Raw genomic sequence first — 17,164 nt, forward strand, 5'->3', positions numbered from 1 at the left:
TTAATCTTCTGATCGAGATATACTTACAGTAAGTATAATTCAGTATTCTTGAGTCATAGACTTGAGTCCTCGTCTCTGATAAAAAGTGTGCTACAAAGTATAATTGCAGTATAAAAACTATTAAACTAGTAGTTTACTGAGATTATACTTTACAGTGTACTTTTATAAACCTTAAAGTGGGCTACAAGTATAAAACTAGTAAACTATCAGTATACTTATAGTATAGTTGCAGTACAAAATAAAACTTAGGTGTAAACTAGTTGTGTGCTCAAAGTTTACTATTCATACACTTAAAAGTACACTTAAAAGTACACTTAAAAGTACACTTAAAAGTATACTTTTATAAACTAAAAAGTGACCAATTTAGTCCCAAGAAGTATTCAACAAGAAGTAATCAACATGTGAATGTCCAACAAGCCACTCTTTACTGTTATAAATGACATAAATGTTTCTTCTGTGCTTTTACTATGGAGTCAAACTTTCCCCCCCAATAGACAATACTGTGAATTAAAGTATCAGTGATCTTCTAGATTGTTTTTAGTGACATAAATTCCTATTCTAACTATTTTTGTGCATCATGAAACTTACAGATATTTGCACGTCCGCACAGAGGAGGTGTCCCTTTAGACAAGTGGGCGGTCCTGCTGTGTTAGTGTGTTCAGAGGTTAAAGCTTCCTCTCACACATGTCAGCACCAGAAGCAGAGGAAACACATTCCTGTTGGAAGACAGAGGCAGACAAATTAAAGATCCTTTCACTCAGGTCAGAGGAGATGGCTGAGAAGAAAGCCATCTTGTTCAACTTCTGGGGAGTTGCTGTCTCTTCCAGACCTCATGACGTTTTCCACAAGTTGGAGGAGTTGCATAACCTGCCAGGGTAAGGAGAGAGACGGCTGTTACGCAACATCTGTGCACTGTTAAACCAAAAAGTAGTACACTTCAAGTTTATTTATTAAGTATACTTAAGTAAACTTCAAGTATATATTTACCAAGTATACTTTATGTAATAAGTATACTAGTATACCTTTAAGTATACTACTTTAATACTTCTTGGGACTAAATTGACCCACTTTTTAATTTATAAAAGTATACTTTTATGTGTACTTTAAGTGAAAACTAAACTATAAAGTAAACTAATAGTTTACTGAGAGTATATTTTACAGTGTACTCATAAGCTAAAAAGTGGGCTACAAGTATAAAACTAGTAAACTATCATTATACTTATAGTATAGTTGCAGTACAAAGTAAAACTTAGTTGTAAACTAGTTGTGTACTCAAAGTTTACTATTCATACACTTAAAGTACACTTAAAAGTACACTTAAAAGTATACTTAAAAGTATACTTTTATAAACTAAAAAGTGGCCAATTTAGTTCCAAGAAGTATTAACTACTACATAAAGTATACCTGGGAAATATATACTTGAACTTTACTTAAGTATACTTCATAAAATAAACTTGAAGTATACTAGTTTTTCGTGAGGGCAACTATATGCAACCCATGTCCCACATTGTCCCACATTGTCCCACATTGTCCCACATTGTCCCACATTGTCCCACATTGTCCCACATTTGGTTTGTCTGGATCCGGTCAGCCTAGTGACACCCTATGAGACTAGGGTTTGTTTGTTTATGTTTAACTTCCCTTTAATGTCACCATGTAGACTCGTATTACAGACGTATTCATGTTTAAATGTCTTTAATCATGTCTCTCTGTGCTTTTCAGTGGTTTTCTGTCCGGCGTGGCGTCCCAGCAGGACGGTGCCATGAGCCGGGCAGAGAGAGGTCAGATGACCCTTTCTCAGGTGGGTCATGTCATGAGCTATAAAATAATCTACTTTTGATTTACTGCTTCACTTCACTTGTTTCTGTCACTGATGGTGACTGAATATGAAACCTTTCCTGGGCCCCTTTACTGCCTCCTTCATCCTTGAATCTGTGTTTATCTGTGTGTGTGTGTGTGTGTGTGTGTGTGTGTGTGTGTGTGTAGATGATCCCAGCCTTCGGGGCAGAGTGTGTGAAGGAGGCCGAGGTCAAGGGTGTGACCCTGCCGTCTGATTGGTCAGTGAGAGGCCTGCTGGAGGAGCTCAGAGCGGTGATGATGGACGTCCAACCAGTCGTGCTGAAGACCGCTGCCAGCCTGCGTCACAGTGGTACACACGTGCAATCACTGAATCTGTTCCCAAAACACATAGAGCAGTGAAAGCGGCCCGTGGGCCTCTAACTAAATCTTTTAGCAGACTTACGAAAGCTGAAGTTTTCCTTTTAATTGTTTGCATCAAAACCTTTTACATGATTCTTCATAAATCTGTAGATAATGTAAATACAAGGCTTTTTCCTCCCGTCCCATCAGGGCTACTGACAGCTGTTCTGGCCAATCACTGGCTAGATGACGGCGTGGCTGGAGACGGTCCAGCCCGCCTCCTCTCTCTGCTGGGCGGCCACTTTGACCTGGTCCTCCAGTCCTGCCGCTCAGGTCACATGGTCCCAGAGCCCGCCATGGTTCAGCTCTGCTCTGCATCACCTGGGAGTGACATCACAACAGGTAGACTGTATATCGTACTGTCCCCACAGTGTTGCATGATGGGAGAATACTGTTGAACTTGGATGTTGAATTAGACTAGAGGTAAACTCCAATCAGAACAGTATGTCCAGCATGTCCGTCTCCTTTCAGGCTCTGTGGTTGGATGCAGATGAGGAAGGTGTGAAGGCAGCAGAGGGAGCGGGAATGAAGGCCATCTTGGTGGAAAATCTGGATGACGCTCTGAACAAACTGGCCAACTTTACTGGAGTTCAGGTGTGGACCAGAACAGTTTTATCTTTTACTTCTGGACGTTGGATACAAACAAAAACAAATAAAAAACATTGCATCCAAAATGATGAATAAATGCAGCCTTGAATGTAATTTATAAAATATAAAAATAAAGCTAACATTGTGGTGATGCAGGAAAAGAATATGAACTAAACATCAGTTGGTGCTGGAGGAAAGGTCATGTTGTTACCTAAATCCTCAGACAGCTGTTATACTAACATTAGCAAGGTAACATCCAAATGTAAATATGTGTTTCAGGCTGTTGGAGCAGAGAGTCCTCCAGCATCCTGCAGACCTGATGAAGTGTCTCATGGATACGTCACCATCAGGGTAATAATCTGCATCAGTGTCAACACCTGATATCTCTTTAGGAAATCATGGAAGTAACACACAGTTTAAATGTGATTTTCTTGAGACATTAGTAATAATAATTCCTCTTTGTGTGTGTGTGTGTGTGTGTGTGTGTGTGTGTGTGTGTGTGTGTGTGTGTGTGTGTGTGTGTGTGTGTCAGCCTGGTGTGAGGACTCATTATGTTGAAATGGGCTCAGGTCCACCAGTTGTGCTGTGTCACGGCTTCCCTGAGAGCTGGTACTCCTGGAGGTACCAGGTAACATCCCAACACTGCTAAAGACAAATACTACATTCATGCTCACAGTTATTTTTTGAAGATGAACGTCCTCCTCTCTGTCTCTGGAAGATCCCAGCCGTGGCAGCAGCAGGATTCAGGGTGTTGGCTCTGGACATGAAGGGATACGGAGAGTCCACAGCACCCCCAGGTGAGCTACCAAACAAAGAGCACCTTCATAATTATTTAGAAATAATCAAGAGATAAACTACATTGGGTACATACTCAAAGGAATACGGAAGAGTATTATAGGGCCAGGCATAAACGAGAGGAGGAGGATTTTATTTATTTATTTAGCATTTCGAGAGTTAAGTTGAAATGTCAAGAATAAAGTCAAAATACCATTTCAAGATTAAGTCAAAGTGTTGAGAATAAACTGGGATTATAATAATAACACTTTTACTGTAAGTAAGGTTTTGAATGCAAGACTTTAACTTGTGTGGTATCAGTACTTTTACTGAAGTAAAGGATCTGAATACTTCTTCCCCTGCTGCATTTTAACACGTGTTTTTCATGGAAGAATGAAACAGTAAATTCATACTTTAACGGTTGTGTTTCCACTCACAGACATAGAGGAATATTCTCAGGAGCAGCTTTGCAAGGTAAAAACTACTCAAATATTTAAAGAAACAGACATTAGGTGTTGAGGATGATTGTGTTCCCTACACTTTACATCCTCATCAAGGATAACAAACCATCTCCCAAAGGCATACCATCATGAAGACAGTTTGAATTATATTTAAGCTGACTTGCTACCAATGTTTCTTATTGTTACAGTCATGCAACTTAATTTGCACAGTAAGACATGTACTATTTAATTATGTTTACATAGAATAATATTAAATGCCATAAAACATGTTTTTCTCCAGGATTTAATCACATTTATGGACAAAATGGTGAGTAAATAACACAACACACGGTAATTAATGTTAGATTAAATGATGAAACATTGGCATTATTTAATAATGTAATATATAATAATGTATGTACGTTTCTATGTAGTTCATTGCAATTTGACAACAAACTTCAGATTGCAGATGCAGATGGTTTTCTCACTTTATTTGTTGTCCATGTTGCAGTCGATGCCACAGGTCACCCTGGTGGGTCACGACTGGGGCGGCGCTCTGGTGTGGACCATGTCTCAGTACTACCCTGAGAGAGTCAGGTGAACACACACACACACACACACACACACACACACACACACACACACACACACACACACACAGAGATATTCAGTGGTACTCAGATACTTTATGGTGTAGTACAACGGGTTTGTTGTTGTGTGTGAAGGGCTGTGGCGTCTCTGAACACTCCTCTGTTCCGTGCGGATCCTTCTGTAAGTCCAGCAGAGAAACTGAAGGCTGTTCCCATATTTGATTACCAGCTCTACTTCCAAAAACCTGTAAGTCTGCCTGCAGCATGCTTACACGCTAACATGCTTATACAGGTGAGCTTTCAGGTGCAGCTTCATACTCATTTACTCTCATACTCCACTACATCTCAGAGTTAAGTACTGAACTGTTTACTGCAGTACATTTTTACAGATTACAGTTTTATATACTCTTCCTGTCCAGCGAAAAACATGTATCTCCAGATGTGTTGATTTTCACTGTAGTAAGGTTCTGGATGCAGTACTTTTACTTGTAGTGGAGTAACTTCACAGTGTGGTATTAGTACTTTTACTTGAGGTTCTGGATGCAGTACTTGTAGTGGAGTAACTTCACAGTGTGGGATTAGTACTTTTACTTGTAGTGGAGTAACTTCACAGTGTGGGATTAGTACTTTTACTTGAGGTTTTGAATGCAGTACTTTTAGTGAAGTATCCTCACAGTGTGGGATAAGTACTTTTACTTGTGTGCTTTAAATAAAAACATAAGTGAACCACTCCTTCAAGTATTTCTTGTTTCTCTGTGCACGTGACAATAAAGCATAATACAAACTGTAAACGTGTGTGTGTGTGTGTGTGTGTGTGTGTGTGTTGCAGGGCGTAGCAGAGGCCGAGCTGGAGAAAGACTTGGAGAGGACGTTCAAGATTTTCTTTTTCAGCAGTGCTGAAGCGGTGAGGACACACACACACACACACACACACACACACATGATATCCAGCGTGTAGCGGTAGAAAACAGACTAATAAATCCATGTTTTTCTCTCAGGAGAGGCGTCCTGCTCTCAGCACTGCAGGAGTCTGTGCTCGAGGTGAATATCACGTCTTAAAAGCACTTTTGAGAGTAAAGTGACCACTGACCTGTGCTGTGCTGTCTGTGTGGTGTCACAGGTGGTCTTTTTGTGGGTCTGCCGGAGCAGATTCCCCGCAGCTGCATGCTGACGGAGGCCGACCTGCAGTACTACGTCAGCCAGTACAAAGAGCGAGGCTTCAGGTCGCACACCTAACACACTATTTCATTCACACCAAAACTCAACCCTCTCACTAACATTTTAAGCTTCCAGGTGTGAAAATGTTTAAGTTGGTCTAAAACCTTAGCTCTGAATTCATGCATTGGTTTTCTTATTGATTACCAAGATAGATTCACTGTGATGGATAACAGATACTGACTGTTTGTGCAATACTGTCATTAATACTGCCTTTAAACTGTACATTTCACAAAATATTATTATTTAATTCTTATTTTACCATTTTGGCATTTAACACTTAATAGATCCCACTTCTCAGCATTCTTTATTTACTTATTTGCACTCTGGTTATTTATGTATTTTGCAAGTTTCATGCAAATATTTGTACATATTTCTTAATATTCTCATTTTCTTATTTTTATTTTAGTACTTACTTACTTATATTTCTTTAAATATATTGTGTTTATATTTTAGCATTATATATATATATAATTTACATGCTACATACTCCTTTATTTCTATTTTCTTACAAGAGCAACTGTATTTCTGATTCTGATCAGGGGATCTATCTATTGTATAATCACCTGAAAATACCAATCGTGTGTTTTCGTTACCTTAGAATGAGCCGTTTATATTTATATAGTATACAGAGCCGATCATCTTCACGGGTGGCCAAATCCAACGTACAGCTTCTGTTAATATTATATCTAAATTATGTAACTTCTCTTTTGTCACCTTCTATTTCCACCAAAATAATAAAAAAAAGACAATAATCATTAGGTGCAGCCGGATTTTGACCGATGTAGTCAACATTTTGGGTGTTTTTGTGCAAAAAAACTACACGGAATTGTATCATTATGAGAATGAGAATTACTCTCCAGTGAGTCCATAATCATCTTTGGTTCGTTTCACAGGAGGCCGTTGAATTGGTATCGAAACGGGGATTTGAACTGGAGGTGGATGTGCTCTCGTCCCACCGGAAAGGTTCGTTACAGAGCACAAAAAGCTACATGTACACTAAAACCTGGTTTTCCACATAAATGATGTAAGCTTTTAAGGTTGACTTTGTGTGTGTGTGTGTGTGTGTGTGTGTGTGTGTTAGCTGCTGATGCCTGCTCTGATGGTGACGACAGGTAAAGACCAGGTGCTGCTGCCGGCCTTCTCCAAGGGGATGGAGGACCTGGTGAGAAAAACAAAAACAGCAGCATGATTATCAATCAGTCCTTCCTGAAGACAGTAGTGATGATAGATGTACTGGAAATGAATCTGACGTCTCTGTTTATGGACTGCAGATCCCGAACCTGAGCAGAGGACACATTGAGGAGTGTGGACACTGGACTCAGATGGAAAGGCCAGCCGAGACAAACGCCATCCTGATATCGTGGCTCAAAGAAACACTGACGAAGGCCGGAGGCGTTGCCGTGGCACCCAAACTGTGAAGGCGGGAGGATGAAGTCAGAAAAAAAATGATCAATTAAAGAGCTTTTGTGTCTGATTTGAGCAAAATTAAAAACTTTTGTCAAAAACTGAAACAATGAATCAATTATTATATTAGTCAATTAATAGAGAGCTACAGGAATGAGGCATTTCCTGTTCCCACGTCTCAAAGTCGATGGGTTCATTGAATGGGTTTTTAGTTAGATGCCTGAAATAAGTTCGATAGTTACGTATGTAACTACGGTTCTATGAGTTCTGGATGACTGCCAGAGGCAGTGTTTAACACTGGATGTTATCCATCTCGCGCACGCGCAGGTCGAGTATTTAATATCAACAAAGTCACATGTGACCTGGGATGACGTAGTTTATATAAGCCCACGTCATCATCAGATATGTCCCTCCAGAATCTTCTCGCCAAGATTCCGAGTGACAGCCAACTCTGGCAGTCATCCAGAACTCATAGAACCGTAGTTACATACGTAACTATCGTTCTATTTCGTTCTTCCTGACTGCCAGAGGCAGTGTTTAACACTGGATGACTACTACCAACGTAGTCACGAGGAAAACCCACCTCACCGGGAACGGCCTGTGGATTCCTGAAAGACCACCGATGCTATTGCATGGGGAGCAGCAACATTGACCCTGTAAAAACGGGCAAAGGTGCATGGAGTAGCCCAGCTGGCCGCAGCGCAGATATCACTTAGGGGGATCCCCCGTAGCGCTGCCCAGGAAGTGGAGACACTCCTGGTGGAGTGGCCTCTGATATTAAGAGGTAAAGGCAGTCCTTTTAACCTGTATGCTTCCTCAATGGCCTGAACAATCCACCTGGAAAGCCTCTGCTTGGACAGGGTGTGCCCTTTCCTATGGCCCCCATAGCAGACAAACAGACTATCCGAGCGGCGAAAGCTCGCAGTCACCTGTATATAATGCCTTAAGGCCCTCACTGGGCAGAGCAGTTCCGCTGACTTAGCATCTTCCCCCTGTAGGCATGAAGGGTCATAAGCTGCCAGCTCAATGACCTGATTAGAGTGGGTCGGAGCCAACCTCTTCGGGAAAAATGATGGGTTAGGCCAAAGTGCTACCCCTGTGCCATCTGAGTTCCAGCGAATACACGTTTCACTCACTGACAAGGCGTGAAGTTCACTCACACGTTTTGCTGATGCCATCGCCAAAAGGAAAGCCACCTTTACTGAAGACCACTCCAGCCCCGACTGCTCCAGAGGCTCGAAGGGGGGGAGACAAAGGGCTTCTAGCACCAGATGCAGTTCCCACGAGGGAACCTTGACAGCCTGCGGGGGGTTCCGCCGCTGGGCTCCTTTAAGAAATCGGGTCACCAGAGTGTGAGACCCCACGGTCTGGTTATCCACTCTGACATGCCCGGCTGAAATAGCAGCTACATAAACCTTCAAGGTAGAAGGAGAGAGTTTCTTCTCCAGCAAAGACTGCAAAAAACTCAGTATTATTGGCACAGAGGCACTCTGAGGTACCTCCTCATGCCCTTTACACCACTCTGAGAATATTTTCCACCTGTTGGCATACAGTGCCCTGGTGGAGGGTGCTCTTGAGTCAGAAATGGTTTGAATTACCGCCCGGTCACATACCCTTAGGAGTGGGTCCGGCTCCTCAGGGGCCATACCCAAAGCTGTAGGCGATCCGGGTTCGGATGCCAGATGCGGCCCCCCAGTTGTGAGAGCAAGTCTTGCCTCTTGGGCAGGCACCATGGAACTCCGTCCAGAAGCCTGTGCATCCCCGGAAACCAGGGTCTCCCCGGCCAGTTTGGGGCGACCAACAGGAGTCTGTTGTTGCCGTGCTGTATTCTGTGTAGCGTTACTGCTATCAGTGGGAATGGTGGGAAGGCATAGAGGAGGCAATCTGGCCATGGGTGTGCCAGGGCATCCTGTCCCAACGGGCTTGCTGTCTCCGTCAGGGAGAACCAAAGAGGGCAGTGCGTTGAGGCTTCTGAGGCAAACAGGTCCACCTCTGCTGCGCCATATTTGCGCCATATCTCCTCTACCACCTCTGGGTGGAGCCTCCACTCGCCCGCAGGGGGTTTCTGGCGGGAGAGAAAGTCTGCCACCACATTCTGTGGCCCTGGCAGATACATGGCCCTGAGGCTGGAAAAACAAGGGAAAGCCCATACCAGAAGTCTCCGTGCCACCTGTAGCAACCGGGGTGATCTGGTGCCCCCTTGCCGGTTCACATGGTAGACAGCTGACTTGTTGTCGGACCGTACAATAACATGCCTGCCTCTCAAATGTGGTAGGAATTTGCGAAGTGCCAAATATATAGCACGGAGCTCGAGCACATTTATGTGCTCCGCCGCTTCCTGTGCTGTCCAGAGCCCCCTTATCGCTCTGTGCTGCCATACTGCCCCCCAGCCGGAGGGCGAAGCATCGGTCACCACCACCTCGCGACGTGAGGGAATCGAACCCAATGAGATGCCCCTGGCCAGATATGCCCCGGCTCACCATGGCCGCAAAGCAAGGAGGCATCGGCAGGACACCCTGACTCTCTTGGATCTGTGGGACTTTGGATCTAATTGGAGACCATTGATCCAAATTTGGAATGGCCGTAAGTACAGGAGGCCCAGTGGCACTACTGATGTTACTGACGTCAACATACCTAACAGCCTGAGAAACAGGCTGTACCTCAACCTCCTGTTCTTCCGGAACTGGAGGAGGAGCTGGAGTATGGCGTTTACTCGTCTTGGTGTTGGGAAGGCCAGCATATGGCGGGAGTCCAGAGTTAAACCAATGAACACTACCCTTTGGCTGGGTATGAGACAACTCTTGGCATGGTTGACGGTAAGGCCCAACCTCGTCATGTGATGCAGAAGGGACGCAGTGTCCCGTTCTGCCTGTTCCCTGGTCAGAGCACAAATTAGCCAATCGTCCAGGTATGGGAGGATAAGCATCCCCCTGGCTTGCATCGGGGCGAGTGCCGCCCTCATGCACCTTGTGAAGACCCGTGGGGCAAGGGAAAGACCAAATGGGAGCACCTTGAATTGGAAGGCCTTGCCTTCGAATGCGAAGCGCAGGTACTGCCTGTGAGGTAGTGCTATTGGGACGTGAAAGTATGAGTCCTTTAAATCGATGGATGTGAACCAACTGTGCCGTGTCACGTTTTGGAGCACATCTGCTGTACTCAGCATGTGGAAGGGCAACACCTTCAGAAATGTGTTCAGCCCTCGTAAGTCCAGTATAGGGCGAAACCCACCCTCTCTCTTTGGAATCAGAAAATAAACTGAGTAAAACCCACCTTGCTGTGTCTCTAGCCCCAGCTCTTCGATGGCACCCTTCCCCAGGAGGGTGGCTACTTCTTGTCTGAGTGCCTGGGACTTTGTGGGATCTCTGACCGTGGACAGTCTGATCCCACTGAAAACTGGGGGTCGGCGTCGGAATTGGAGATTGTACCCTTGGGAAAGCGTAGCCACCACCCAAGGGTCTGAAGTGCTGCTTTCCCAGCAGCTGAGTTGCTGCTGGGAGAAGCGTCCGACTGCCGGCCCCGGGGCATCAGGATCTTCCCCTCTGGCCCTTTGGGTACCTGGGGGGGCGATACCCTGACCCCCGACCCCTTCTCGCTTGAGGCACCGGCCGTGCTGGAGCCTGCGAGGTCCTCGGGTACGTATCAGGACGAGCTGGAAGCCGAGGGCGGCTGGTACCACCACCCTGTGGGGGCCGCTGTCGCCATAAAGGCGTAGGTTCCCGGAAGCTAGCAAACTGCTGCCGAGTCTGGTTCGCCTGGATTCCACGCTCCAAGGCCTGCTGTGCCAAACAGCTCCCCCGGAACCACGGGGAGAGTGCGGAGGGCCCTCCGGCCCGGCTCCGAAAGCGGAGATTGGGCCAGCCATACCTGCCGGCGAGTCAGCGTAAGGGTCGACAGTAGTCTGCCAAGCTCCCTTGTGATAAGACCGAACGCCTGCAGGGATGCATCACTGAGGCTCTGGACGGAAGCATCCACGCCAGCAGTTTGCAGGGACTGGGACAAGGATAGTATCAGGTGGGAAAGAGTGTTTCCAAGACGGCCCATGCGTGCCGCTGTTTCATAAGCCTTGACTAGAAAGTCGTCTGTGATGCGACACTGGGGCCTGGGACAGCGAGCATCAGGCCTCAAGACCTCATTGGGAGACACAATAAGGGCGGCAATAGATGGCTCCACTGCTGGCATCTTACCCAGTCCGTAAGTGTCAGCGTTCTGCATTGAAGCTAAGGCCCTGCCGTCAGTGGTGTGGTGGGAAAGCGATTTCGGGTCTGGCCAGCATTTGTGGAGCTCCTCAATGTATGGCTGGGAGGGTGGAACAGAGAAACCCGCCAGGGGCGGGGCCCACCTAAAAAATGCACTGGATGAGGTGCCCGCAGTCGGGGCCTCATCCACGCCTAAGCGTGCCAGAGCCATACGGACCACTGGCTTAACTGTCGCTGGAGCAGACTCTGAGCCTGCCCTGGACCCACTTCCTGATTGCCGGGAACAGGTGTCAGAAGCGTGGGAGGAGGCTACTAGCTCTCCCTGTCCAGGCCGGTCCTCACAGAACTGGCTACAGGAAGCCCTTGTAGACAGGGCATCCTCATCCCATCCCGGTGGGGTAGGCTGGGTTGCGTTCACCCTGCCTGGCTGAAGGTTAAGGAGCAGCGCTTTAATCTCAGCAAACTCTGATGTTAGCGTGTCGACCTTAGTTGCCAAACAGTCCACTTTCCGTGCCTTTTTTGTAGGTGGGGTCCCCTCAGGTGGGGCGCGTCTCCGCCCACTCCGTGAAGGTACACCCGATAGGGGCAACTGGCACTCGAGCTGCTCTTCTAGCTCAGCTAATCGAGCTATCTTCAGCTCCCGTGGCATAAAACTACAATTCATGCACTGACTGTCGGACAGCCCCTCCCTCAGGTGTACCACACCGAGGCATGTGGGGCATTCATCATGGCCATCAGTAGCTAGCAGTGGAGCCATGCAGGCACGGCAAACATGCTCACCTAACATGGTGCTGCTGATATTTATAATAATTCTTAGTATTAATTTTATACTCTTATATTTAATTAAATAATGTATTTATCTTACTTATATAATGCGTTTACTTTGTTATGCAACTCATTGGTTACACTGGAGTGAAAGCACTCTCTAGTAACAGAGAGAAAAATTTACATCAAGTTGCTTAACAGGAAACTGTCTCAGTAACTAGACACTAGCTTTGAACTAGGACTGTTTATTATACAAAGACAGGGAAGATAATAACTTCCCCTTTAACAGCAGCCACAAAATAAGTTAACCCACAAGCGAAATCACTTACTGGGGAGCGGTCGCTCTATCTATCAACAAAGGAGATGTCTGCTTTAACGAGCGAAATCACTCGCTGCTGAGCAACACACACTGTAAAAGGAAATGAATTAGCCGACAACAGCCCAACGGGCTCGTTGTCCGACGGAGGCTCGCCGATACTGTAGCGCAAACACTTAGCTCGGCGGCCATAAACAATAAAGGAGACCGAAAACAGACTCCTATCAACAAACGTAACTGAAACTCTAACGACGGGAGGATATACTCACCTTGTTATCCTAGCTCACCTGTCGTTAGCCTCGCTGAATTGAACCGGCGAAAACACCGGTGTTACAGCGTCTAAAGTGTTAGAGTGTAGCCGTGATTAACTAATCGCAGCCCTTGGAGGACGAAACCGTAGCTCCAACCATGCGGTTGCAGGGCTTCCAGCGAAAAGTCAACGGCTTATCTCTTTTACTCAACCTGCATTCGCGGATTACCTGCCGCGAGAAGATTTAAGGGACATATCTGATGATGACGTGGGCTTATATAAACTACGTCATCCCAGGTCACATGTGACTTTGTTGATATTAAATACTCGACCTGCGCGTGCGCGAGATGGATAACATCCAGTGTTAAACACTGCCTCTGGCAGTCAGGAAGAACGAAATAGAACTGTGGTTAACACAAGCTGAAGAGATTTAAACATTTTGTTCTACGATATAAAATACCCCACTTGTGAGTTTTGAAGCCTTTACGTGTCTTTAAAAAGGCGGTTACTAACAAGTGTCTAAATGAGACTACTAACGCCAACTCGTCCTCCTTTACAGCCTCGTTGTGTATACTCACGCTCATGTGACCGTGGTGTAGTTGGTTTATTGCCTAACGTTTGCTTTTAACTTCTGGTGACTGCATTCACACTTCAAGAATCATAAAAGTGGTGTTCATTTGTGGAGATTATCTTACTGAACAAAACGTATAAGTATCATAAACGTGTGTTTGCCACAGAGCTCATTTTCTGCAATAATCCAAAACCCGATGGAAGAATCCCATTGGCTTTTTGTGGAGGGAACCAGGGAGATGCTAACCTCCTGTTGGCCTACAAAACAGCCAAAACCCAAGATGGAGACGGTCTGTTGGTCAGACAAAATAACACATTTGAAGATTTCTTTGAATTATGATGAACATTTTCACTATTTTCTAACATTTATTTTAAAGAAAACAATAATCAATAAATCAGATATCTAATTGCAGCGAAGGAGCTCGTTGTTGTTTCTGGATTTTTAACAATGTAGAATTTTTTTTCAGAAAACCCAAACAGAAGACAATGTAAGACAAAAGATTGTACGACCGCTCCCAATAACTTTATTTGTAAAGTAAAGATTGACAATAAAAAGTTGTTAAACTTCTTCTTTTTTTTATAATAATGAAATAATAAGAAAAGGAACAGTGAGATGATAAAATGATAATTAAAACTGAAATAAATGAAACCAAAAAGTTGTTTAATTATGAACTATAGCTTCTTTAGTTCAAAGTTTAGCAGGCAGCATTTATCTTTGGCTGAAAACAATTTGATTAAATATGCAGCGTACATGCAAAAATTACAGAGGAACATATAAAATAAAATCCTAAAAAGGACAAAGATGTAGATATTTAGGATTTCTACAATACAGTCTAAATATTTTGAGAAAAAAAGTCACAATATATACAGAGATTATCTTATTAAATCATGACTTTATCCTTTTCTTGTCAAATTAATTCATGTAAAATATTACGACTTTTTCTCAGAATCATTACTTTTACATTTTTTCTCAACAGTAGCACTAATACCCAGTTGAATTATTCTGGAAATAAAGTTTAACATTAGCAACTAATCCACCCAATCCAAACATTTATTTTCATATATATACGCAAGCTTTTTCTTGAATTATTATTAAAAAAATATGTCTTTGTCTCTTAATCACGTAACCTTCTTCTTGAAATCAGGAGAACGATGTCGCCCTCCGGTGGTCGAGATGGGAACTGAACATAAAGCAGTTTTCACAGTTTTTTCTCCTCAAACAGCTTCTTCCAGGCCGGCATGATGTGTTCATAAATCCTCTCTATCTGGAACACACAGACACACATTTAAACACACGTATACACAGCGACCAAAGACTGATCGCCAGTTCTTATTTGAACAGTTTTTAGAATCCCACAGAAGTAAGAGTCTAATTTAGTTCTTTAAAAACTAAAGATTTGATCAAGTTTTTCTTCTTCTTTCCCAACTTGTTCCTGAACTGGTTCTCCACAGACACACAGACGTTTTCACAGCTCACTGAGCCTCTGAGGGTGAATTTAATCCTGTCAAATTGAACCCTCTGAGACCCACAGTAGAGCCGTTTTAGTCTTTCTTAAGGAGGTACAGAGTCTTTAGGGGGAGATAGCAGGTCAGCAGTAGATGTCACATAGTAGTGTTGTACATCATCTGAAAGCTGAGAACCTGAAGATTAATTTAAGATGCAGCTCAGCATTGTGTGTCAACTTGTTCTGGTGTATAAGGGCTAAGAGCATAATAATAGAAGTATATGATCCCCATGCTCTGTTATGTCTCATAAGTTGTTGCAGCAATTTTGGGGTTGATACCATTTGTTACACAGATTTTGTGCTAAATTTAACAATTTTTTACCACTGGAGAATTGATAAAAATGATCAATAATCCCTCCAAAATACCACATTAAGAAACCAAGACCTTGAGGAACACCAGAGAAAAAGACATGCTGTGATTTGGGATCAAAAACGGTTTATAAAATTATTTAAAGTCATTTTTTACTTATAAAATTATATTGTCATATTTTTTACTTATAAAATGATCTTAAGTCATATATCTTTTACTAATAAAATTATAAAAAGTCATATTTTTTACTTATAAAATTGGCTTGTAACCGGAAGTTTGGCTGACATGCAATAAGCCCAGTTTCCGGTTACATCCTACAAAATAAAACTTATAAAAGAAGTGATTGTTGTTTTATTTCAGTTTGAATGCTTCGCTGACAGAATTACGATAAGATTTACTCTGACTTCACTGTAGTGCAGTTAAACTTTCTTCTCCTACTAACCAAAAGTGCGAGAACATTAATTTAGGAGGAAAGTAGCTTTAGCTTCGTTAGCTTCTGCTAATAATGTAAACTAGTTGTGACGTACTACGGCGGCCCTGAAGACTCAACAGACTGAAAACACAAACGCTAATCGATAGACTCGATGGACTGAGGGAAGATGATCGTCGGGTTTAGCTGAGCCTGCTATCTTCTAATATTAGCTCTGATTATTTACTTTATGTAATATCAGTTATATTTAAATGTAAAGGTAAACTAGCTACAGCCTCAGGTAAATCTAAATAATATCATTTAGAAAAGGAGTTTTAACGCCCTCCAGTGGACACGGTCGGTAACTACAACGACATTAATATCAAGTTAGAGGAATTACATACAGGCCAGACTTCCGGTTACATCCTACAAAATAAAAGGGAAAGAGATGTACTTACGCACTTTGTCCACAGGAGGGCAGTGTGGTTATGATTTTAATTATAATGATTGTGTCTAACTACAGTTGTTTAGCCGAGCCAGCCAAGGGTTATCAATAGATCTGATTATTACAGGAGATGCTTGGACAGATTCAGTAGAGACGGTGAATATATTGTATCGGTACATTTGATCAGTAATCTGAGCCGCGCTGTTATTTCCTTGTTTTGTTAAAGGGAGTTCTGCTGATAGAGTCACCAGCTCAGAGCAGAACTGTGGTTCATCACCTGCTTTAATCTTCACTTGTTGACTCCATCCTTCTGGTCATCACTACAGTTTATTGTTTACCCGCCTGCTCCCGCGGGATCCCAGTCCTGATGGCGTCCTCTAAAGCAGACCGCTGCACACATCGACACAACTCACGGCTCGTATAAGACATTGTCATTCTTAAAGTATCGGTACTAATAAAACGGGGTGTTGTAGCGTTTTTAATGGCAGGGTATCGCCATACCTTTCTAGTATCGCTGTACCGTGCAACGCTACCGCTGACTTGAATCTACAGCTTCAACAGCAACAGAACAATAAAGACATATTTCAGGTGTCTTTTGAGTGGGATCAGCTGCTCCTGACTGACCTGAGAGGAGTCCGATGAGCAGCATCACCACCCATCCCGACCAGGCGTCCAGCAGGCTCTTGATCAGCTCCCACATGGACTCTTTACTCTTACTGGTGATCTGGTAGACAAACAACACGGAGAGTTTGCATTGCCTAGCTGAGAAGATTTTGTAAGAATCACAGGCCAAATACAGAGACAAAAGTGAGCTTTTTAAACATCTCCTCTAGCTATTCTCTGGAGGGTTTGGTTTAATCCTGTATGTCCTATTCTCAGACGGGTAATGACCATCTCTTCCCTTTGGGCTCCTACATGTTTCTGAATCCTGTACAGATGTCTCCCTGGGTCACTTAAGTCCCAGTATTCTTGGCAGGATAAACAATGTGGCTACAGGTGTTGGACTGATAAATATCAGATATCAATAAATATCGAGTATTTATTGAGCATATTTACAGCTGTACATTTCACAGTATTTTAGAACAGTTATTGAATTTCCAGAAAATACTAAATTGGGTCACTCAGCTGGTGAACTCATCTTGTATTCTATGCAACCACAAGTCAAGAAAACACTGATTACTGCAG

At 43.6% G+C, this 17,164-nt stretch overlaps 2 pseudogenes; one reads left to right on the plus strand and one right to left on the minus strand.

Annotated features, from left to right (window-relative positions):
• The first annotated feature begins 660 nt into the window (after positions 1–660).
• On the plus strand, positions 661–7,320 carry LOC141762933 (bifunctional epoxide hydrolase 2-like; annotated as a pseudogene).
• A 1,508-nt stretch (positions 7,321–8,828) lies between these two features.
• LOC141763301 (uncharacterized) lies at positions 8,829–12,166 on the minus strand (annotated as a pseudogene).
• Between the last annotated feature and the right edge of the window lie 4,998 nt (positions 12,167–17,164).

Source organism: Sebastes fasciatus, chromosome 24 (assembly GCF_043250625.1).
Source record: "Sebastes fasciatus isolate fSebFas1 chromosome 24, fSebFas1.pri, whole genome shotgun sequence".
Classification (NCBI taxonomy): Eukaryota; Metazoa; Chordata; class Actinopteri; order Perciformes; family Sebastidae; genus Sebastes; species Sebastes fasciatus.